General features: G+C 39.2%; 1 pseudogene; it reads left to right on the top strand.

Annotated features, from left to right (window-relative positions):
* The window catches only part of LOC102156276, a 76,035-nt pseudogene extending 61,853 nt beyond the window's left edge, over positions 1-14,182 (top strand).
* Positions 14,183-14,568: the final 386 nt, after the last annotated feature.

Below are 14,568 nucleotides of genomic sequence, written 5' to 3'. Positions count from 1 at the left end.
ATGGTGGTCACGGCTGCCTTGGCGGGAAGATCAGCCATTTTGACCCAATTTGAGATGCCCGCCATTTGGGGTGTCCCTGTCTCTCAGCCAGCCCAACACCATTAAAGATTTGGATGTGCTGACTTTGGGAAAAGGCATGAGGGTTGCCTTGAAAACACATTGTCACTCCACTATCATCCATACACTAGACATGAGAATTCAACCCAATCCCCTGGTATGGATGCTGAGTTTAGTTTCCAAAGAGAAGGAGGACATATTTCCTCAAAATGATACATTTTAAAAGCTTTGATTTTGATGTAAGATGTGATTAACACAATTAAAGTAGAGCCTCCGCACCCCACATCATCTCTTTGTATTAGAGATAAGGAAACAATGGCCATAACTTCACTTCTTCTGAATAAATTAGTGGCAAAAGCAAAGCTATTAACTATTATAAGTAGCCACTAATCTTTCACAACAGCGCTTAGCTGACTCACATTGAGTTGTCCCAGAAGAGCCCCTTAACAATTTTTCCTGGAAACCAGGACTTCTCTTAACACTTGAACAAAAATGATGGCAATTCCAAACACTGTGACAGGATCAAACGGGACCTACTTGCATACAAATGGTTTGACTAGCTGCAGCAGAAGAATAGCCTACACAACGCCCCGCACTTAACACCTGCGATGGAGATAATTGCATGGTTTTTAATACATATTTTCAAGTTCTGGCGAAGCTCACTGTCCTTTGAAATAAAGGCTTAGGAAAAGAGCAGATACTTGGTTCTATATCAATGAAGTCATTTTTCAGCTTTAACTGTCAAATTAGATTTTTGCTTGAGTTGTCGGCAGGGCAATTGAGTTGCAAACCAGGCTTTGTCAAAAGAGGAATTGTTAAATTACTTTACCATTTAAAGAATGCATGCCTACAGCAATCTGGTCAGAGAGTTTCTCCAAATATATAAAGAAGATACTTCTTTCTCCTATGAAGTCTACACTATGAAGTTGCTGCCCACGGCTAAGAGAAAGGATTTCAGGAGAAAAAAAAATTCATAGCCTGATGACTTAATCCTAAGAGATCGTGGAGAGGGGAGATAGAGATGGAAATGGAGGGAGGCAGGTATCGAGAATACCACCCTCTCCTTGTCAGATACTACCTCTGTGGTAGGAAAGAAGCTATTAGAAAAGCATAAAATATCAAGGTCAATGGCCTGTTTCGCTTGTCAGACTGAAGGGAGGGCTAAACACCATGAGAAGGAGCCTTGCACCCAGCCACTTCCAACTCCACGTGCAGTGACAGCTCACAGAGACAGCTAAGGGAAACAGAGAGATACACTGACAAGATGAGCACTGGGTATTATACTATATGTTGGCAAATTGAACTCCAATAAAAAATATATAAATATATATATGACATACATATATATATTTGAAAAAAAAAAAAAAGAAACTGAGAGATAACAATGTGAGTAAGTGTGCCTTGTCCCCGGAGCCCACATGCCACAGTCAGGAGACCCTGCAGGGAACTCTGCAGGAACTTCACGCAGGAGATCTTATTAAGATTTCTGGGGTACCCTCAGAGGCAGAGCAAAGGAAAGAAGTCAATTTTCTATGTGGTTTGCAAGACAAAACCCAAGTATATGCTGTGTACAAAAGAAGACCTAATACAAAGCAATTCCACATGTTAAAAGCAGACAGACAAACGGATCCCAGGCATAGAGAGACAATAAGAAAATAGAAGTAGCAATCCAGATATCAGACAAGTAGAATTTAAGCCAAAAGCACTAAATGTGATGAAGAAAGGCACCTTTTAATGCTAAGAGCTTTAATTCACAATAGTGATATGACACTTAGAAATTCGTATCCTCAGTAATATAGCAATCATCCTCTGATGCAAAAAGTACAAGAGATTCAAAGAGACATAGAAACATAACACACTAGGGGCACCTGGGTGCCTCAGTTGGTTAAGCGACTGCCTTCGGCTCAGGTCATGATCCCGGGGTCCTGGGATCCAGCCCCACATCAGGCTCCTTGCTCATCAGGCAGCCTGCTTCTCCCTCTCCCTCTGCCTACTGCTCAGCCAACTTGTGGGTGTTCTCTCTCTCTCTCTCTCTCTCTCTCTCTTTCTGTCAAATAAATAAATAAAATCTTACACACACACATACTAAGAGGAGACATTCACATACTACTCTCAGCAAGACAGGAATACATAAGCAATACAATCAATTAGGAGACTTCATATATACACATTGAAATTTAAGAGAGTTACATACTCATGAAAAATTCACAAAAATGGATCATCTGCTAGGCTACAAGGAAAACATTAGTGAAGTTGCATAATATAGAAATATTACAAGAAATGGTTCTCATTGCAATGCAATAAATTCAGAAAGTATTAGTAAAAACCAAAATAAAAATGGTACTTTACCCTGTATGTTAAAAACCTATTAAATAACTCTTAGGCAACAGAAAAAATAAGATGAAATAACAAAATTTCTGTTAATAATAATAATAATAATCCATGATCAGGGGAAACACAATAGTACTAAACAGTTATCAGTAAAAATGAAAGAATGAAAAAAATATATTAAATGCTCATTTCAAAAAAGGGAATAACAAAACCAACAAAGAAATTCTAAAGAAAAAACAAGGAAAGAAATGGTGAAAATAAATGAAGGAATAAATTAATGAGGTGGAATATATAAAAATAGTATATTTAATTAATAAATTGAATTCCTGGCTTGAGGAAGAAACCTAACAAGAATAGACAAAACACTTGCTTAAGGAAGCCTTGTTATGTCCCCCTGTCTCCAACCTCTCCTACTTTCTTGCTATAATTCACACCATCCCTGAATAATAAGCTTTGTGCCCTAGACTTCATGGCCAAAGGGCTCTATAGGAAGAACAGATTGGAGGGGAGACCTAGATTACCAAAATTAAAAAATGCTAGAGTAATGATTTAAGAAATATTATCTCCTTTTCATCAAAGGACAGCCTCAGCTTCAAACTGTGACACAGACTGACGATCTGAGGTATGGAAAAGACAGAAAGACACACACATAAGAGAGGGCCATGCTGTGTGGACTTGAGAAGTGTACAGACTCCCTAGAAGTAAAGGCCAGGTGTGAAAAACCAGCATACCCACCAAATTTGACTGCAGTGACTGCATCCAGGGCGTAGAAGGATCTTGGGAGCAACAGTTTCACAAAACAGAGTATTACTGCAGAACTACCAAAAGAGAAGACAGCTGACACACTGTGGGTATTATGGTTATAGCATAAAGCATGCATATTATAAAAAGTATTATCAGTTTTGCATAACATAATAAAAATAGGAATTTGGGAGAAAAATAAGTAGGTAGCTTATATATCAGGAGGATATATAAAAGGGCTGATTATCTTCATAGGATGGAACCAATCAATATAGTAAAATTGAAAGCTATTATTAAAGATAATACAGTTGACTCTTGAACAATATAGGGGTTAGGGACGCCAAGCCTCTGAGCAGTCAAAAATCTGCATATAACTTTGGACTGTTGACCAGAAGCCTTGGTGATAAATACACAGTCAATTGATGATTTTGAATGTAATGTTTTACATACTTTATCCCTACAACAAAAAAGTTAGAGAATAGAAAATATTATTAAAATCATAAGGAAGAGAAAATACATTTATAGTACAGTACTATTTTAAAAAATGCATGTGTAAATGGACCCACAAAGTTCAAACTTACATTGTTCAAGGGTCAACTGTAATTCTAAAAATTAACTTTTTCCATGACCTTTTTTCCTATTTGTAAAGGGATCTCATAAGAACTAAAATTCCCTAATGCAAATGAAAATTTATCTAAAGCTCAACATATGTCATATTTTCACTTTAGTTTCCTGTCCTTTGAATTTGAATAAAAATGAATTTAATGCTTTTTAGACTTAAAAGAGTTTTATATTATTCTTGTAAATTACTTCTCTGTTTCACATGTATATGAATATATGCAGAGAGAGATCAAGCCTTTTCCCCAAGATGCTAATGATGGCTAATTTGAATAGAATTTTAGAGTTTTAAAAATTGTATTTTTAAATGCTTTATAATAAGCAAGAATAATTTTTGGCAAAATTAAAAGGGTACATTGTATTAAGTAAAGTTTTTAAAAGCAATAATATTACAGTTAAAATACTGTTTAATTGTACATCCCCCAAAGTAAAAACTTTGGCTCTACCAAAAATTATAAAGAGATTAAGAAAACAAGTTACAAGAGTGGTAGAAATAATATTTACAAACCATCTATCTGACAAAACTTGTATCTAAAATCTAAAATACATAAAGTACTCTCAAAACTCAACAGTAAAAGAAAAGGTCCACTAAGAAAATCAGCAAAACAAATAGTTCACCAAAGAAGAAGGCAACCAACCTATAGGAAAAGATGTCCAATATCCTAAGCCATTAGCCTTAGCCTTCCCATTAGGGAAATGGGAAACTAAAATAAGGTATCTATCAGAACAGTATAAATAAAACATAGTGACAACACCAAACGCTGCTGAGAATGCAGAGGAGCTGGATAACTAACCCATCTGTTGCTGGTGGGAATATAACATGGTATAGCCACTTGGGGAAAAATATTAAAACACTAAACTATCATATGAGTGAATAATTACACTCCAGGCATTTGTCACAGACAAATGAAGACTTGTGTTCACACAAAAACCTATCTATGAGTGTTTATATCAGCTTTATTCTTGAAAACCCAAATTAGAAATTACCCAAATGTGCTTCAAAAAACGATTAAACAATTCATGGTACATTCATACCATGGAATACTACTCAACAATAAAAATGAATGAGCTGCTGATACAGTGCAGATGGGTTCCAGAGAAATCATGCTGAATGAAAAAAAAAAGAAAAAAGAAAGCCAATCTCAGAAGTCTCCATGCTGTAGAGTTCTATTTATGTAAAATTCTCAAAGTATTCAATTATAGAAATGGAGAACAGTGGCTGCCAATGATTAGGAAGAAAATGTGCCTGGCTATGAAGGAATAGCACAGAGAGCCTCATGGAGGTAGAACAGCTCTTTATCCTGATTGTGGTGATGATTATAGGAATCCACACAGAAGATACACATGCTTGTACATGTAAAATCTGAATGAGCTCTGTGGGTTGTACCAATGCCAATTCCCTCATTTTGATATTGTATAATAGCTATGCAAGATTTTACCACCGGGGAATTGGGTAAAAAGCACCTGAGACATCTTTGTACATTTTTTTGTGACTTCCTGTGAATCTGTAGTTATTTCAAAATCAATTGTTTAAAAATATACAATTCAAGACACAATCAAGTGAATCCATGTATTTTGAACATATAAATGGTGCAATATTTGAAGAAGTCAAGATAGTTTTAACAATTCCTGCAGCAGATAGAATGGATGATTTCAAATTAATGCAAAGCAAGGCCTGTTAGAAATGTCAGAAGAAATTGATAAATCATTAAGGAAAACGTGAACATGTATATTAGACAGTAAAAATTCCAGTATAAAACAATTGTCAGGATGCTTGGGCGGCTCAGTTGGTTAAGCATCTGACTCTTGGTTTTGGCTCAGGTCATTTGGGTCATAAGATTGAGCTTCCCATGAGTCTCCTTACTGAGCATGGAGCTGGCTTGAGATTCTCTCCTGCCCCTATGTCACACCCACTTCTGCTCTCTCTCTCAAAAAAAAAAAAAAAAAAAAAAATCAGAATTCAAAGCATTTGCATCATGTAACTAATTAGGTTGATTTAATAGACACACATTTTCCCAGGGCACCAGGGTCACTCAATCAGGTAAGTGGTTGACTCCTGATTTTGGCTCAGGTCATGCCCTCAGGCTTCTGAGATCTAGCCCCATGTTGGGTTCCACAGTCAGTTCAGCCAGAGTCAGCCTGAGATTCTCCCTCTACCTCTCTCTCTGCCCCCCTCAATTCATGCACACTTTCTCTCTCTAAAATGAATAAATAAAATCTTGAAAAAAAATTGACTTGCATTTTCCTAATTGTTGTTCTTTTGTATGCTGTCATGAGAAATGTAAATAGTTTCCTGGTCAGGAAGGTGTGGAAAATTCTGTATACTTCCATTTTCCTTTTGGAGAAAAATATACATTTCTGTGAGACACAAATCCCTTTATAAAGAGTGAATAAGTAATATTGAAATAGACCTCAAAGCTTTATTCCTGGTAATAATTGTTGGGATGCCTTTAAAATGCATCAGGTAGAGAGGTTATGGAACAAGCCACAGATACACATTAAAGTTCAGTGTCACTAGATGCTGTATGGAAGTGTTGAATCGCTAAATTGTACACCTGAAACTAATATTACACTGTATGTTAACAGAAATGTAAATAAAAACATAAAATTACAGTGTCGTACACTTGTATCCAAGTGAGATTTAAGACCGTTTAAGGCATTTGAGATCTTCTGTGTTTGAAAGCATGAGGTGAAGAGGTCTCCATTCACATCTCATCTCATTTTAAATTCATGACAAATACAGTTTGATCACTATTCCTTTTAATTTTGGTAGTAGTTTCAGGGAAACAATTGACAGCTCAGATGGGGAGCCTACTACATTAATAAACACAATTATAATCGACAAATGAATTATAATTGGCAAATCTATAATGAGAAATACAAAATACTTCTCTTAGAAAAGCTACAAAAGGTAAAAGTAGTCAAAAGTATTAAAAAATAAGTAAGAAATTAGGCAAGGTTACACTTTTTAAATGTAAGATGTTTATGAGCTATGACTCTTTTTTTAAAAGATTTTATTTATTTATTTATTTGAGATAGAAACGGGGATGGTGAGAGAGAAATGAGCAGAGGGTAGAGAGAGAAGCAGGCTCCCCACTGAGCAGGGAGCCCCCAGTGGGGCTCAATCCCAGGACTCTAAGATCAAGACCTGAGCCGAAAGCAGATACTAGCCAACTGAACCACCCAGGCATCCCTGTTATTTTTTGAAAACTTGAAAATTAAAAATCAAAATGTCCTTTAAGTTTTCTTATGCATTGCATGTAATAAAGTCCTCTCTCAATTTAACTATAATCTAGCTAAAAACAGAAACAAAAACTCAACTTTGTTATAAAAGTTATGATTTTGGTAGATTCTCATTAAAGACAATTTTTTGAAACACAATTTATATTCACTGTGTGCTAACATTTTTCCTATAACTGTTTTAAGGTTCTCTCACTCTATGATGTCTGGAGTTTAGCTATGCTACTTCTTGGTACTGCTACCTGGTCATCTGTTCTTCAGCCTGTAGGAATCTTAAACTGACCCTAGCCCCTCATGCAAGCTCATGCCCCCAGCAGCAGCCCACAGAGTCACGAGTAAATATAAGTTCCTGACATGACTTCTCCAACAGTTCTTGGAATAAACAGTATCCCTGCTTCCCAGGCCTTTCATCTTGTACACTCCTTAAAGAAGACTTCTGTGGAGTTTATCAAACACCCAGCTCTTTTGGTGTGAATTAACCAATCCAGGCTTAGCCTGTGAACCCCAAAGTACTCCATCCTAAAAAAGGCAAATGTCCCAGGTCCTGCCTCTCTCTCTTTGTTCTCACCCTGCCTTGATCTTCCCCAATGGCTCCAGTAGGTGCCAGCCACTTCCCTCAGGTCCTGTATTAAACCTCTCTCTCAATTTTCCTGTGTTTTGTGTTGAACCACATGTGACCATTCACCATGGGGCATGCTGTGCTTTACTTTACAAGTATTAATTTGACAGATTCATAACATGTGTGATAACTGAGTAAAACTCTTTGAAACTGTCAAATCTGAATATTAATTACAGATTTTTTTTTAAGATAAAGCATAAGGAGGGTAGGGATAGAGGGAAGAGAGAAAGAGAGAGAGAGAACCTTAACAGGCTCCACACCCAGCTCAGAGCTCAATGCAGAGCTTGATCTAATAACCTTAAGATCATGACCTGAGCCAAAATCAAGAGTTGGATGTTTAACTTGCTGAGCCACCCAGGTGCCCCTAATTACAAAATTTTTATAGAACATGTACAGAAAAGTAATTTGTTTTATACAAATTTTAGGAAAACCTATAGATTTGGATTTATCATGTTTTTGTATATATGTTCTACTCCCTTGAATTACCAAATTATTACTCAAGACATAGAAACTGATTCATGGCCACTCTTTCAAAAGGCACTCAGAGAGCTCTATGCTTCCCCTTCATTTGTCTTATCACCTCTGGAATTCTTTCCACTTGCCTTTAGCTCCAAAACCCTGGAAATGTTTCGGGGCCTAAATAATTGGGTTCCTTTGATTTTTTTTTTTTTTTTTTGAAATTTGCTCAGCATGACAGGATCCAGGTCTCCTCAAGGCAGCCAGACTACTGATTGTAAGAGAGAAACTCCAGGTTGGAACACAGATTCTGCACTGAGATTACCTTCAAAATAATTCCAGCTCCTCCATTTATCAGTCTTAGGAAAACCATTCTCTGACCCTGCGTCCTCAAGGTGAAATGCAGACAATAAGTTAATAAGAACACCCTTAACCCTCCTCCTTACTAACTACATCATAATTAATATCCTTAATTAAGTACATTGGAAGCCCTTATAGTACCTAGTACATTGTAAATTCTCAACAAACATGAGAGACGGGACAGTACAAAGTTGGTAGCATTACCTTAAGATTTAAGATCAACTTCTTCTTTATTTCATCACTGATAATTTAATTTCAGTTTTCTTAAAGATTACTAATCCATTAGAAAATTCAGCCTACATGTCAAAATATTATCCTATAGAATCAAGAGGTCATCCTACATATATTTAAAATTCACAAATGCTCAAGTTTATAAGTGTAGAAGACAAAATCATAGAATTTTACAGGCAAATCAGACAATTTTTATTATCTTTCCATGATTCCATGTTGGTTCTAAGCTTTAATTTAGTTCAATTAAGCAGTTTTTAAGGATACACAATGTATCTTTATCCCTAAATCACTCCATTAATTGTATTGCAAATAGCCATCTTCTACACTGGCATTGCAAGCTGAGGGGAAAATGTAGTCTGCAAACCCCTGCTTCTGGTGACCAAAGTCCTAGCCTGTGAAGTAGCGGACCTGGATTTGAGCTAAATACATATACAATTTTCCACATGCTTTCTTGTCCATGGCATCATGAGTGCTAGAAGACAACATTCTGCAGACACCAAATCAAGATTGGTCTTGTTCCTCGAAGCCAGGTGCAGTCTCAGCTTTTTCCCACCACCCATCCCATGAGAGTTACTTTGTCATGGGCACAAAATCTAAAGAGTACAGGCTTTATAGCATCCTTCTCCCAGGAGAAGCCCGCGGTTCTTGCTTATCCATGAATAGCCAAGCACCTGGCTCATATGGAGTATGGGTAAGGGTGCATGGCTGCCAGCCTGCCCTGCCATGGCTGCACACCTAAACAATCCCCAGTGGTATTCGGTGATGGCCACTCCTTCCTGACATGTATATGTCTATGTGTTCAATATGAGAGACTATAGCAAATGTAGCAGTAGCCACCAACCTCAAGCAAATACTTCTATTTATTCATTTAAAAATTACATCTATCATTCACTAAGCCCTTGGGACGCAGCAGTGAAAAACTAGACATGTGTCCTTTGTCATGGAGCATACATTCTAGAAGGAGTAAATAAACAAATATTTAATATGTCAGGTAGTGTCACAGAGTGTAAGGAAATCAACGTGGTAAGAGAGGCACGGGCAGATTGGGTTGGGATGGGATTCTCAAGGAAGGTGGCATTCCAGCAGAGGTTGGAATCAGGTAACAGAGCAAGCCATGTGAATGTCGGGGAGGAGGAGTACGGGCCAGGCAGAGGGAAAGAAAACGCAAAATCCTGGAGGCTGTAGTCTGCTTAGGTTGTTTAAGGAAAACCAGTGAGGCCAACATAGCTGGAGTGGGTTGTATAAAGAGCAGAGGGAGATGAGGACACATTGTATTGGCCATCACAGGCCAATGTGAGAACTCTAGCTTTTACTTGAAGTGAGATAGTAAGTGCCTAGTACCAGATTTTGAACAGAGAAGTGACATGATCAGATTTAAGTTTTAAAAGAATCTTTTTAGCTGCTATATGAAGAATAAATTATTAGAGGCTGAGGGCACAAGTAAGGACACGTGGTTCATTACATTTGCATCTCCCATAGCCTTCTGGGTTAGGTGTGTATAAATGCATTCATCTACTTACATGTGCCTCATTAGTCACATTTATGGAATGCTTGTGTGCCAGGCATCACGCTGCACACTGGGGCCAGAAAGGTGATTCAGCACAGTTCCTGCTATTTACAGACTTATTTAAGGGATGACACTGATTTAAAAATATAACATGCAGAGTATAGGTGCTAGAATCGAAGGTTGTACCAAAAATTATTAGAGGAATAATCATTTCTGTTATTATTCCCCTCTATTCAAATCATTCCAATCACTCCTTTAAGGTAAAGAAGAAAACCAGGGCTGTGCACCAGAAGTGCCAATAAGAAACAGAAGGGAAGAGAAGATTCCAGCAAGCCTCCAAGTGCACATGGAATGTAGCCATGCAAACTTCGTCTGAACAGATCTGTCCACATTTGGAAGTTAATCCCTAGTGAAACACAATATAGACATGATGGAAAAAATAAAGAAGAACAAAGGAAAGAAAGCACAATGCCAGTGGCCCTGAGGTACAGCCCCGCTTTCCTGCAGAAGCCTGAGAAAGGTTTTAGAAAATGATTATGTTCTAAATGGTCCTGGAAGACCTCTGTGAAGTAGGAGCAAGCCCCACTGAAAATACAGGCTGAGATGAACAGTCAACAGATAGGTTTTCCTACATTATATCTTACCAGTTTAAAAGAGTAAATGGATCTTTGCAAGACTTCATTAAAGGGCTCTGCAAAGATCAGAGACAACGAGGGATAAGTAAAGTGGGGCCCGCGGCAGCACTAAGGCAGCAGATGTGTTTCTGACATGGAAAACTGGTAACAGACAAAGACGTGCCAGGTCACTATTATAAAAATGAAAATTGGCTTGAGGAAAAAAAATGGATATTTGATAAAAATTGAAAAAAGGCCAAGTATTAAGTGTGATGAGGACAAATGTTTTATATTGATAAAAAAAAATACACTTTGCAGAGATGTTGAAAAATGTTAATGACTGAGCACAGCGTTGAAATATATAAGGCAAATATCTTTAAAAATACAAAGAGAAACTGGCAAACCATGACCAAGGAGGAAGAAAAAAATCTCTCTCAGAAAATGGCAAGTAAGCTGGAAAAAAACTGACCATATAAAGATTCAAATATCACAAATATCTCTCTTGCTGTGATAGATATATATAGAAATGTGTACCAAACAAATTGAAAATACATTCTCTTCAAACACCACGGAATACTGGCAATAATTAGCCAGATGTTAGGTTACAAAAAAATTCTAAAGAAAAAAGTGCTTAAAGCAGAAATTACACAGCCCAATTCTGATTACAATGTCACAAAACCAGACAGTAAATAACCAAAGGCTAGCCCCGAAGAAACTTTCCACTCAGAAATGTTAAACCATTCTTCTAAATAACTCCAGATGAAGAAAAACTCCAAATTAAAATTAACAACCATTCAGAAGTGAGAATAACATACCATATATTGAAACACAGAATTTGAACAAAGCATTAATCAAGGAAACTTCAACTATGAAGGCATTTATTTGATATTAAGAAAATGAGGAAATAAGTGAGTAGAAGAGTCAATTCAATAGAGAAGAAAAAAGAGCAATAGTCTAAACCTAAAATAAACTGCATTAGCTGGGGGTGAAGGGAGGAAGCTCTGGCGCCAGGTTGCCTGGGATAGAATCCTGCCTCCACTGCTCCCCAGCTTGGTCCTCCATGGAGTTTGCTGATCTCTCCATGCCTCAGGCTTCTCATCAGTGAACCAAAGGCTCTCCTAGTTTTGTTAAAGGATTAAGTGAGATAGTACAAGCCAATTTCTTAGCAGAGTGTCTGACATATAGTAAGCATCAAATAAATATATGCTTTTTTTTTTAAAGAGGAAGACAACAATGTAATTCAATTAGTCAAGGACTCATTTTCTAGTGGTGCACATGGAGCAAGAGTGGGTTCTATTTTCTGTAGATGAATCACCCTTTACTGAGATCTTATATCCTCCAAGTATGCTGCAGTGGAGTGCACATTGATAGCAGAGCAGTCCAGAAAGTTCAGTGATGTCTACCAAACATTTAGTGAGACAGTCATGCTAATCCTCTACAGACTCTTTCAGAGGCTAGGGAATGAACATACACACTCCAGCAGTTCAATTTATGAAAGGAACAAAACCTTGATTGCAAAGTCTAAACAGTCTTATTTTTTTATAAGACAAAAAATAGACTGATCCCCTGTATGAACATAGATGCAAAACTCTCAAAGTATCTGCAAACCAAATCCATTTATATATGAGAAGATTGTATGAGTGACCAAGTTGAAGATGCAATACTGTAAAATTCTCCCCAAATTGATTTATAGATCCAATGAATTATCATCAAAATCCCAATAGGTTCCTTTGTGAAATTGTCAGCGGATTCTAAAATTTATATGGGAATGTGAAGGACCAAGAATAGCTAAAAGAGAAGAAAAAGGTGATGGGATTTGCTCTAATGGACATCAAGATTTATTTTTACACTGCAATAAGTAAGCGTATGACACTGGGTGCAGAGTTAGGCAGACCTGAGACAGAGGTGAGAACCCCCAGATAAACCCACACACAGAGACACTTGATTTTAGACAAAGACGGTACGGTAAAGCACTACATATGGTCTTCTGGATAAACAGGGCTGGGAAATTCTGTGTGTACATATTGAAAAACAAGAAATAACCTCTAATTCACATCTGATTATTTGATCTAACAATGTAGGAGGTATTCCTTACTTTATCAAAAGCAGTTCTCACTGCAGAATGGGCAGAGTGCCCGGGGAACAGTGATCAGCAGCAGCCCAAAGATGAGCGGGATGGTTGCACTAGCAGCCACAGCTGCCACCACCCAGATGATCTTCCTTGGTGCCCACAGTGCCAAGTGTTGCAGCAGGCACCGCCATCGTCAGAACCATGGCTATGATAACTGGCACCACCACCCTCCTGGCTATACTCTGTAGTTTATATATGTGCCAGTTATGGCCAGCAACCCAGCCACTCAAACACTGGTGACTGCAGCTGCCCAGGTGGGGACTTCCATCTCTTCCACTGCCAACACATCCACCCACCTCATCATCTTGGCACCCAAGTCAGAGAATGTGATGATGGCTCAGCAAGCCCAGGTGATGGCCATGGTTGTGGGTGGTATCACCAAGACCATGGGTGAAGAGCCCCATTTCTATTGCAGAAGGCAATGCTTTGATTTCCAATCTGGGCAAAGTGATGGTGGGTGTCCAGACCAAATTGCCCCTGTCAGCTGGAACCTTCCTGAAGCTGGTTCCCTCAGCAGATGGCAAACCCACCACTATCATCAGTTCCATATAGACCAGTGTGGCTGGGACTAAGCCTGCCTTACTGGACATTCAAAGCATGTCCCCCCAGCACTGTTAAGTCCAGCACAACCTCCATCATCAAGACCATCCCCAAGTTGGCCACAGGTGTGACAGCAGTCCTGGCATCAAGTGCCCCATCACCACTATCACCACCAAGGTGGTGACTTCAGGAAGTGGAACACCCCTCCCAAAACCAACATTGCCATCTCCCAAATTGCCACTGGCCATGGGAAGTAAGGTGGTGACGCAGGTGGTGCTAAAGGTGGATACCATGTCCACTGAGGTGTATTCGCCTGGTCACCCCGGTCACTGTATCCACTATGAAGCCCACCATCACCATGTCGATTGTGAAGAACACCATAGGCTTCACAACCCTCAGCAGAGTGACAGGCACCATTCCCCCCAGCCTTGCCAGAACTGTGGGCCACAGCACCAGAGCCTCCCTGGCCAAACCCATCACCACCTTGGGCACTATTGCCATCTCCTGAAGCCAGGTGATCAGCCCCATTGTCATTCTATGCTGGCTGCACAGACCACACTGACAAGGGCTGGTGGGCTCACCACCCCCACCCCCACCATGCAGCCTGTCACCCAGCCTACCCAGGTACCTCTGATCACAGTCTCCATGGGATTAAGTCCCAGCCTGTTTATGACCTCCCTAGGTCTGTTCTAGCCTCACCTACTATAGAACAGCCCTTGACCAGTCACTATCACTGACTTGGTCGAGGATGACAGCCCAGCACGGTGGCATGCAGCCTGGCATGATGCTGGTGTGTTACAACCCACCCTGTGAGACCCATGAGATAAGTACCATCTATATACCCACCACTATCACCACCCCCATCGGGAGTGTGGGCAAGCTTGAGGGTAGGCAGCAGCCCTCTGCCTGCCACTCCTATGAGATGCCCTAGAGCACCTCCACTGGTACTACCAAGTCAGTGAGCATTAGTACCCTGCTTCTCAACACTATCCTCTCCCATGGGACCCTGGAATCCAGCTTGGATGTAGCAGCAGCCCTTACTATCACTCCCTAGGCCAGCTTCATTGATAGCTCCTTTCCTGACACAGAGGGTATGCCCCAATCCTCCTGTGAGACACATGAG

This window comes from Canis lupus, chromosome 25 (assembly GCF_011100685.1).
Source record: "Canis lupus familiaris isolate Mischka breed German Shepherd chromosome 25, alternate assembly UU_Cfam_GSD_1.0, whole genome shotgun sequence".
NCBI lineage: Eukaryota > Metazoa > Chordata > Mammalia > Carnivora > Canidae > Canis > Canis lupus.
The sequence above is the reverse complement of the archived record's forward strand: the minus strand, read 5'-3'. Positions and strand labels throughout refer to the sequence as shown.